At 41.7% G+C, this 11,318-nt stretch overlaps 2 long non-coding RNA genes across 2 annotated transcripts; one reads left to right on the forward strand and one right to left on the reverse strand.

The window, feature by feature from the left end:
* Positions 1-1,750: 1,750 nt before the first annotated feature.
* On the reverse strand, positions 1,751-5,977 carry LOC123901942. The gene is made up of 2 exons (XR_006807344.1): positions 5,609-5,977; positions 1,751-1,940 (listed from the first exon to the last, which is right to left on the reverse strand). It is a non-coding gene; the product is annotated as an uncharacterized LOC123901942 (long non-coding RNA).
* Positions 3,443-5,177, forward strand: LOC123901941. The gene is made up of 4 exons (XR_006807343.1): positions 3,443-3,754; positions 3,869-3,933; positions 4,581-4,718; positions 4,873-5,177. It is a non-coding gene; the product is annotated as an uncharacterized LOC123901941 (long non-coding RNA).
* Positions 5,978-11,318: the final 5,341 nt, after the last annotated feature.

The following is an 11,318-nucleotide window of genomic DNA, read 5'->3' on the forward strand; positions in this document are numbered from 1 at the left end:
AGTCTACCACCCATGAATTGTCCTTCATCGCAAGTACAGTTTCAGAAACAACATTTACAAATTCAGGATTAACAGGTTGGTTGTTTCCGTTATCGCATCTATATTGAGCAATGCGGTGTCCAGACTTTGGTTTAAAATGCATGTTGTAGGGGCGTTTCAGCAAACCAGATTCCATGCTAATAATATTAATTTTCAATGAATAAAAATGAAATAAGAACAATCAGAAAACCAACGTAGCACAGGATGAAGTTATAACAATTTTGTAATAATGAAACCAATATAACAATTCTTGAGTTTATTAATTCTATGCCACAATACTCTTAAGATTGTTGGAAAAATTGAACACAGAATTAATAAATCAAACTGCAATAATCAAGAAATATATTAGCAACAACAAATATAATTATCAATTAATTAATAGAACAAGGAAACTTATCGAATTTGACTGAGGCGTGCAAAAGCACTGGGCTTAAGAGTATTTCGCCACCACAGGTCAGTTACCCGGTGCAGTTGGTCTCAAAGCTAATACCCTCCAGGATACAACAGTCACTTCTTGCTAGCACCGCACGTGAATTAGCAAGGACACAGGAACTAACTTTTTGGATGCTCAAGGGACAAAAATAACTTTTATATATATGTGTCGTATGCTGAACTTAAGAAAGGATATTATAGACTGTGAGTGAAGTGAAAATCTTGTTTTTGTATATATCTTTTTAGACTTCTCACACATCTATATATATCTCCCTTTCATTAAGCATGTGACCGTTGCAATTATTTTGCCAGCAAATTATAACCGTTCCAATAATTAAGCAATTATAACCGTTGCCAGCAAATTAATATTACTTTAAATAAATTATTATTATTATAATGAAATATTATAACAAGATACACATAAGGACATGCATAAGAATACACATAAACTCTACTACAATAGTTTAATTAAACCTTTAATGTCATTAACTCATTCAAGTCCTATTTGAACCTACGTTGCATAAAATAAATTTCAATATCTCATACAAGTTAGAAAAACAAAACCATTACTATCTTTGCATTTAATTTACTCACAATAAAATACAAAGAAACAAAAAGTCTCATATTCAAGCAACTAGAGCAAAACATCATCTATTATTAATCAATAGGAATCACATCATGTCATAACTTTAAGCATATTAAGTTATATCAAGCATAGAAGCATAATAATAAACATGAATTAACTTTCAAACATGTGAAATTAGATAATCATCGCATTTTTCTCATAAGACTCATAGCAATTCAAGTATTAACGAATTAGCATTTTAACAATCATCATTTTAGCAATCAAACATGAAGCGAGAATTATAAGTGCTAAATTCAATATTAATTAAAATACTAGTCTCAAGAATCAAGTAAAACACATGCCAATAACAACAAGATTCAACAAACTAATCACACATATTTGCAAAATAATTAAATAGTGACTAATGTGCAAGTGTAACTACAAAATTACATCACAAGAAGACACAAGAGATACACAAACGCGACTGACACTACGCACACTCAGTCTGACTGCACAGACTTGCTCTGATTGACACACATAACCCACGCAGTCCGAAGACAACGGGGCTCTGATACCAACTTTGTAACACCCAAACCCAATATTAGCCTTATTCTAGCTTTAGAATCTTATTTTCAAAAACTACGCAGTAGATCAAATAAAGTCAAAGACTTAAATCAAAAAGATTGATAAAATATTGGTTTGAGATATTACAAATTACTTCAAACCTTACTAATAACATTAATTAGTAGAATACGAGTTTATACCAAATCTTTGAATTAAATAAAGTATTATTAATTATACAAAATAATTAAGACTAGAGGACTCTACATATATAAAACCCATTTTTTCCCGTGTCACAATCAGAGCGGAGCTTCATCAATACTCGAACACACGACCTGAGAACCTGGACCCCCAAAGGTCCAGCACATACACAAAACAGAGAGTTAGCAAAATATCCGACTAAGTGCAAGTAACTCGATTACTATCCACACTTGAGTAAATAAAAGTAAGGCATAAGCATATATGTTCCTACACAATTCTATCTAATAAGCATACTCATTAACAATATAACATAGCGAATTAGATAACAAATACACACATAATTATCAAAGAAACACTTATGTTAAATCAATGACAATTATCAAGTATCAAGTACAAATGACACATAATTCTTAAATGTACACTAATGTCAATTAGAAATGTATGTCTCCTAATGCATATCTAATGCATGTGGTACCATTCCTTTTTGGATAAACTTATATCCCTCTGCATCTCTCATTTGCTTACCAAAGCGGTTATGCATTTGACCAATTACATTGGATTTCCAACCTTACCAAAGGCCAATCATACAACATGAGTGCATGAAATGTTCACATAACAATTATATGATATTTACATTTACACATATACCAATATGTATGTACACTATCAATCATAATTATCATTCCAATTAATTATCAACTCTATGATCAATTAACAATTCATATTATGATTCAATCACAAACATCATTGTCACACATAACGCATTTATTCCATCAATCAACAATCCAACTATCATTGAATAGAATACTAACATATATTCTTAATTGTTCAATCATTTGAATTCATAAAACTCATTTTATTTCCAAATCATGCTTCTAACATAAGAAATTATTAACAAGCAAGCATTATTCCAGAAAACTAACTTCAGATTCGGAATCTACACAAAAAACTGTGAAAAATAGGTTCCGGGTGCATGAACCATCGGAAAGTCAACACTCAGTCAACAGTCAACGCAGTCTGGTCAAAGTCAAGGAGTCAACAGTCAAACTGTCAAACCAACAGTTGCGTCGGTTATAGCGTCGACAAGTTTCGACGCAAGGACCTGTTCATACTGCATAATTATTATGCATAATTAGCGACGCCATAGCGTCGAACTATTCGACGCAAACACTATTTTGCAGATTTTCATAAAAACGCGTTTTGAACGTGGGTTTGATCCAAAAGTGCTTATTTTCACCAAAATCACTTATTTGAACTTAGGAAAAACACATACAATTAATACCCAACATATAACTCAGATAAAACAACTTAAACATAAGTTAAAACACCAAATCATCAAGATTAATCATTTATCTTCAAGTTATTAGATTTTATCATAAATCTCAAAACCCACCATTTTTGCAAAGCTTGAGCAATCAATCAAAAGCAATGACATCATATATGCATCAACAAGGAATATAAACACATTCCCAATTCCCAAATTAACCACAACCCATAGACACTACTAGAAAAAAATTGAATTAAGACGGAATTTCGGGACGGAAAAATTTTCTGTCTCAAAATTATATGATTGGGACGGAATTTGCGACATATTTTCGTCGCAGGTGATTTTATAAAACATTAATTAATTATTAGGGGACGGAATGTAATTTCAGTCGCTACTTTGGGACAGAATATATTATTCCGTCACCAATTTGTGGAAATGGTTCCATCATTGAGAGAAATTCTTTTAATTTCACACGTTATTTTCTTTACCCTCAAATGAGAGAAACAAAAAACTCAAACCTCTTTCTATGCTCTCTCGTCGGCCAGACCTTTTCGATCCAGATCCCGCCACCACTCAACCAGATCGGAGATAAAGACACACTTTTCGAGCTCCCCACAGCGAGATCTATCTTCTGGTCAGATCTATTTTTTGAGAGAAGCAACTATGTCGTCTGCCTCTCCACTGTTGTGGTGAGAGTATTTCCTACCCTCTTCAGTTTTTCTTCTTCCTCTTTTATTTTTTGTTTTTTTCCTTCTTTGTATATATTGAGTCACTTCATTCTCTACCATTATCATTTTATTCAGAAATAGTTTTGGTGGAACCACTATGTTGGAACTCTACAGCCGCCCTGGTACGATCTACTTCAAAGGTGAGTCTTCTATTTTGCTCAGTTTATACTTCAAACCTAAAAAAAAACTCATTTTTCTTTTAAAACCCTAAATTATTTTTCATCCAAAAAGTACTCGCCGTTTAGATCTATTGTTGTCTTAATTTTGAAAAAATTTCTTACTTTCCCAGTTTTATTTTAAAATATAGAAGTCCTCATTTTTATTTGAAGTCCATATTCCTTGTTTTCTACTATAAAACCCATAATGTTAAATCAATTTTAGAAATATCGTTAGCTACAATCTCAGTGGTAGTGCATGCTTAGTTTGTTGGTTTTAATTATTTTTGAGAAAATCCATGTTTTATTTATTTTCCAAGTCACAGTGGAAGATGATAGAAAATAGAGAAATGTAATGAATCATTGAGGTGGATATTGATTGACATTATAACTTACAATTACCATGAGGTTGAACTCTTGACTTATAATTCCAGGTGCATGTAACAATCTTGTAAGATGATGTGGTTGATATATTAGCTCTGTTTAATATAACCAAGTACTTTAACAAGTTTTTGTCTTTAACCATATGGCATTACCATGTGAATTCCAATATTGGTAAAGTTGATCATAATTATAAGGTGATTGGTGTGGAAGCTATAGTAATTGATGGATCCATTTTTATCTCTCACTAGGGATCAATCCTCAAGTTACTGAAATGATGATGCAAAGAAGGGCCATTGACATCTAACTAGTTGACTATTTCTATGGTGCAAAAGAAGGGCCATTGACACAACTTGAGAACATAATATGAACAATAGATAATATGTGAGGTATGACACTATGTGATATGTGATTGCAACTTCATGTTACATCTTTCTTTCTTAGTATGCATACTTGTTAATTTGTTGGAGATTTCTTTTGAACTTGTTGAGATAGGCCACTTAGTATATAGTCAATTGATGTTTTTTAGTTTTTTGTTTACAGGAAAATTTTCTTAAGCTATGTTCACAACTTAAGTCTCTACCTCAACATTATGAGTTTGGTGATGAATGGAGTACTTTCTCAAGCCTATTGATTATGATGCATTGCATAAGGATTGGAAACATGTGTCCATGCCTCCAAGATAATAGTGATGACTTTGTACTTACAATCTTCAAAATTATTATAAGTTTTAGTCTTTTGAATGTATTTTTAGAATTTGGATTATGTATATTATGTTTATAATTGTATCAGACAAATATGTAATTGCTTATTAGTTGAATAAAAATTGATGATCATTACATTATGAATTTATATTATTGATTAGTAATTACTTTTATCAGAATGCATTAGAATTGGACAAGAAATTGAGCAAGATTTTGCAGCACAGTATTGAGACGGAATTTTAAAATATGCCACTAAATTGGGACGGAATTGTATAATCCGTCACAGCATTTTATCATTTTTCCGTCCCGAATTCTGTCCCAACATTGCGACAGATTGGAAAATTCCGTCCCCCAGACATTGCGACGAGCGGAAATGCGACGAAATTCTTGATGTCGCAAATTCCGTCCCAAAATTATTTTGGGACGGAAATTTCAACTGTTGTGCGACGGATTTTTCCGTCCCAAATGAATTTTTTTCTAGTAGTGAGAGATGAAAGAGTTTGGGTATGGAGAAGAAAGGTTCTTCTCCCCTCTTTATGAACCATCTCAAAATGAATAAATTACTACTCTCATACCTTATTGATGTTGGATTCTCTAGTCCTTCATCTCCTAGCTCTTCTTCAATCTTCCCCTCTACTTAGCTTTCCTCTTCACTCTTTGTTCTTTCTCTTCTTTTCTCTAACTTTCTCTTTATCTTTCTTTTTTGAGAGCTTCTCTCTCTACCTCCATCAAAATCATAATTTATGACAACTTCTCTCTAACTTGGTCCTTATATAGTTAGGTTTACCCCCTTCTTCTTTTACCAAAATACCCCTCTACTAAATGAGCCTAAAACATATTCTAACACATCACTTCCCTCATTATATTCTTAATGAGTTATTTCTATTAAAACACGAAAACCAACAATTAACACATAATTAATTAATTACATTAAAAACCACAAATAAAATAAATGCAAATAATCAATTAATTACTAATAATTAAATTTGGGTCGTTACACTTATAGCAAAACGAGACGGGGCCTTGGTCCAACTTGGCCTAGGCATGGAATTTTATCTTTATTATTTGGCCACAGTCATGCCACGGTACATGGAGGTTGCTTGACACCCCCGTGTGCATTTCGGAGCACTTTGATTTTTTGGCCCCCCGCGTGCCTTGCCACGCCCTTGCTTATAGCAAAACGAGACGGGGCCTTGGTCCAACTTGGCCTAGGAATGAAATTTTATCTTTATTCCTTGGCCACGGTCATGCCACGGTACATGGAGGTTGCTTGACACCCCCGTGTGCATTTCGGAGCACTTTGATTTTTTGGCCCCCCGCGTGCCTTGCCACGCCCTTGCTTATAGCAAAACGAGACGGGGCCTTGGTCCAACTTGGCCTAGGAATGAAATTTTATCTTTATTCCTTGGCCACGGTCATGCCACGGTACATGGAGGTTGCTTGACACCCCCGTGTGCATTTCGGAGCACTTTGATTTTTTGGCCCCCCGCGTGCCTTGCCACGCCCTTGCTTATAGCAAAACGAGACGGGGCCTTGGTCCAACTTGGCCTAGGCATGGAATTTTATCTTTATTCCTTGGCCACGCTCATGCCACGGTACATGGAGGTTGCTTGACACCCCCGTGTGCATTTCGGAGCACTTTGATTTTTTGGCCCCCCGCGTGCCTTGCCACGCCCTTGCTTATAGCAAAACGAGACGGGGCCTTGGTCCAACTTGGCCTAGGCATGGAATTTTATCTTTATTATTTGGCCACAGTCATGCCACGGTACATGGAGGTTGCTTGACACCCCCGTGTGCATTTCGGAGCACTTTGATTTTTTGGCCCCCCGCGTGCCTTGCCACGCCCTTGCTTATAGCAAAACGAGACGGGGCCTTGGTCCAACTTGGCCTAGGAATGGAATTTTATCTTTATTCCTTGGCCACGGTCATGCCACGGTACATGGAGGTTGCTTGACACCCCCATGTGCATTTCGGAGCACTTTGATTTTTTGGCCCCCCGCGTGCCTTGCCACGCCCTTGCTTATAGCAAAACGAGACGGGGCCTTGGTCCAACTTGGCCTAGGCATGGAATTTTATCTTTATTATTTGGCCACAGTCATGCCACGGTACATGGAGGTTGCTTGACACCCCCGTGTGCATTTCGGAGCACTTTGATTTTTTGGCCCCCCGCGTGCCTTGCCACGCCCTTGCTTATAGCAAAACGAGACGGGGCCTTGGTCCAACTTGTCCTAGGCATGGAATTTTATCTTTATTCCTTGGCCACGGTCATGCCACGGTACATGGAGGTTGCTTGACACCCCCGTGTGCATTTCGGAGCACTTTGATTTTTTGGCCCCCCGCGTGCCTTGCCACGCCCTTGCTTATAGCAAAACGAGACGGGGCCTTGGTCCAACTTGGCCTAGGCATGTAATTTTATCTTTATTATTTGGCCACAGTCATGCCACGGTACATGGAGGTTGCTTGACACCCCCGTGTGCATTTCGGAGCACTTTGATTTTTTGGCCCCCAGCGTGCCTTGCCACGCCCTTGCTTATAGCAAAACGAGACGGGGCCTTGGTCCAACTTGGCCTAGGAATGGAATTTTATCTTTATTCCTTGGCCACGGTCATGCCACGGTACATGGAGGTTGCTTGACACCCCCGTGTGCATTTCGGAGCACTTTGATTTTTTGGCCCCGAGCGTGCCTTGCCACGCCCTTGCTTATAGCAAAACGAGACGGGGCCTTGGTCCAATTTGGCCTAGGAATGGAATTTTATCTTTATTCCTTGGCCACGGTCATGCCACGGTACATGGAGGTTGCTTGACACCCCCATGTGCATTTCGGAGCACTTTGATTTTTTGGCCCCCCGCGTGCCTTGCCACGCCCTTGCTTATAGCAAAACGAGACGGGGCCTTGGTCCAACTTGGCCTAGGCATGGAATTTTATCTTTATTCCTTGGCCACGCTCATGCCACGGTACATGGAGATTGCTTGACACCCCCGTGTGCATTTCGGAGCACTTTGATTTTTTGGCCCCCCGCGTGCCTTGCCACGCCCTTGCTTATAGCAAAACGAGACGGGGCCTTGGTCCAACTTGGCCTAGGCATGGAATTTTATCTTTATTATTTGGCCACAGTCATGCCACGGTACATGGAGGTTGCTTGACACCCCCGTGTGCATTTCGGAGCACTTTGATTTTTTGGCCCCCCGCGTGCCTTGCCACGCCCTTGCTTATAGCAAAACGAGACGGGGCCTTGGTCCAACTTGGCCTAGGAATGGAATTTTATCTTTATTCCTTGGCCACGGTCATGCCACGGTACATGGAGGTTGCTTGACACCCCCATGTGCATTTCGGAGCACTTTGATTTTTTGGCCCCCCGCGTGCCTTGCCACGCCCTTGCTTATAGCAAAACGAGACGGGGCCTTGGTCCAACTTGGCCTAGGAATGGAATTTTATCTTTATTCCTTGGCCACGGTCATGCCACGGTACATGGAGGTTGCTTGACACCCCCATGTGCATTTCGGAGCACTTTGATTTTTTGGCCCCCCGCGTGCCTTGCCACGCCCTTGCTTATAGCAAAACGAGACGGGGCCTTGGTCCAACTTGGCCTAGGCATGGAATTTTATCTTTATTATTTGGCCACAGTCATGCCACGGTACATGGAGGTTGCTTGACACCCCCGTGTGCATTTCGGAGCACTTTGATTTTTTGGCCCCCCGCGTGCCTTGCCACGCCCTTGCTTATAGCAAAACGAGACGGGGCCTTGGTCCAACTTGGCCTAGGCATGGAATTTTATCTTTATTCCTTGGCCACGCTCATGCCACGGTACATGGAGGTTGCTTGACACCCCCGTGTGCATTTCAGAGCACTTTGATTTTTTGGCCCCCCGCGTGCCTTGCCACGCCCTTGCTTATAGCAAAACGAGACGGGGCCTTGGTCCAACTTGGCCTAGGAATGGAATTTTATCTTTATTCCTTGGCCACGGTCATGCCACGGTACATGGAGGTTGCTTGACACCCCCATGTGCATTTCGGAGCACTTTGATTTTTTGGCCCCCCGCGTGCCTTGCCACGCCCTTGCTTATAGCAAAACGAGACGGGGCCTTGGTCCAACTTGGCCTAGGCATGGAATTTTATCTTTATTATTTGGCCACAGTCATGCCACGGTACATGGAGGTTGCTTGACACCCCCGTGTGCATTTCGGAGCACTTTGATTTTTTGGCCCCCCGCGTGCCTTGCCACGCCCTTGCTTATAGCAAAACGAGACGGGGCCTTGGTCCAACTTGGCCTAGGCATGGAATTTTATCTTTATTATTTGGCCACAGTCATGCCATGGTACATGGAGGTTGCTTGACACCCCCGTGTGCATTTCGGAGCACTTTGATTTTTTGGCCCCCCGCGTGCCTTGCCACGCCCTTGCTTATAGCAAAACGAGACGGGGCCTTGGTCCAACTTAGCCTAGGAATGGAATTTTATCTTTATTCCTTGGCCACAGTCATGCCACGGTACATGGAGGTTGCTTGACACCCCCATGTGCATTTCGGAGCACTTTGATTTTTTGGCCCCCCGCGTGCCTTGCCACGCCCTTGCTTATAGCAAAACGAGACGGGGCCTTGGTCCAACTTGGCCTAGGCATGGAATTTTATCTTTATTATTTGGCCACAGTCATGCCACGGTACATGGAGGTTGCTTGACACCCCCGTGTGCATTTCGGAGCACTTTGATTTTTTGGCCCCCCGCGTGCCTTGCCACGCCCTTGCTTATAGCAAAACGAGACGGGGCCTTGGTCCAACTTGGCCTAGGCATGGAATTTTATCTTTATTCCTTGGCCACGGTCATGCCACGGTACATGGAGGTTGCTTGACACCCCCGTGTGCATTTCGGAGCACTTTGATTTTTTGGCCCCCCGCGTGCCTTGCCACGCCCTTGCTTATAGCAAAACGAGACGGGGCCTTGGTCCAACTTGGCCTAGGCATGTAATTTTATCTTTATTATTTGGCCACAGTCATGCCACGGTACATGGAGGTTGCTTGACACCCCCGTGTGCATTTCGGAGCACTTTGATTTTTTGGCCCCCAGCGTGCCTTGCCACGCCCTTGCTTATAGCAAAACGAGACGGGGCCTTGGTCCAACTTGGCCTAGGAATGGAATTTTATCTTTATTCCTTGGCCACGGTCATGCCACGGTACATGGAGGTTGCTTGACACCCCCGTGTGCATTTCGGAGCACTTTGATTTTTTGGCCCCCAGCGTGCCTTGCCACGCCCTTGCTTATAGCAAAACGAGACGGGGCCTTGGTCCAACTTGGCCTAGGAATGGAATTTTATCTTTATTCCTTGGCCACGGTCATGCCACGGTACATGGAGGTTGCTTGACACCCCCGTGTGCATTTCGGAGCACTTTGATTTTTTGGCCCCCCGCGTGCCTTGCCACGCCCTTGTTTATAGCGAAACGAGACGGGGCCTTGGTCCAACTTGGCCTAGGCATGGAATTTTATCTTTATTACTTGGCCATAGTCATGCCACGGTACATGGAGGTTGCTTGACACCCAGTGTGCATTTCGGAGCACTTTGATTTTTTGGCCCCCCGCGTGCCTTGCCACGCCCTTGCTTATAGCAAAACGAGACGGGGCCTTGGTCCAACTTGGCCTAGGCATGGAATTTTATCTTTATTACTTGGCCACGGTCATGCCACGGTACATGGAGGTTGCTTGACACCCCCGTGTGCATTTCGGAGCACTTTGAATTTTTGGCCCCCCGCGTGCCTTGCCACGCCCTTGCTTATAGCAAAACGAGACGGGGCCTTGGTACAACTTGGCCTTGGCATGGAATTTTAACTTTATTCCTTGGCCACGGTCATGCCACGGTACATGGAGGTTGCTTGACACCCCCGTGTGCATTTCGGAGCACTTTGATTTTTTGGCCCCCCGCGTGCCTTGCCACGCCCTTGCTTATAGCAAAACGAGACGGGGCCTTGGTCCAACTTGGCCTAGGCATGGAATTTTATCTTTATTACTTGGCCACGGTCATGCCACGGTACATGGAGGTTGCTTGACACCCCCGTGTGCATTTCGGAGCACTTTGATTTTTTGGCCCCCCGTGTGCCTTGCCACGCCCTTGCTTATAGCAAAACGAGACGGGGCCTTGGTCCAACTTGGCCTAGGCATGGAATTTTATCTTTATTACTTGGCCACGGTCATGCCACGGTACATGGAGGTTGCTTGACACCCCCGTGTGCATTTCGGAGCACTTTGATTTTTTGCCCCCCCGCGTGCCTTGCCACGCCCTTGCTTATAGCGAAACGAGA

Source organism: Trifolium pratense, unplaced genomic scaffold, assembly GCF_020283565.1.
Source record: "Trifolium pratense cultivar HEN17-A07 unplaced genomic scaffold, ARS_RC_1.1 scaffold_86, whole genome shotgun sequence".
Classification (NCBI taxonomy): domain Eukaryota; kingdom Viridiplantae; phylum Streptophyta; class Magnoliopsida; order Fabales; family Fabaceae; genus Trifolium; species Trifolium pratense.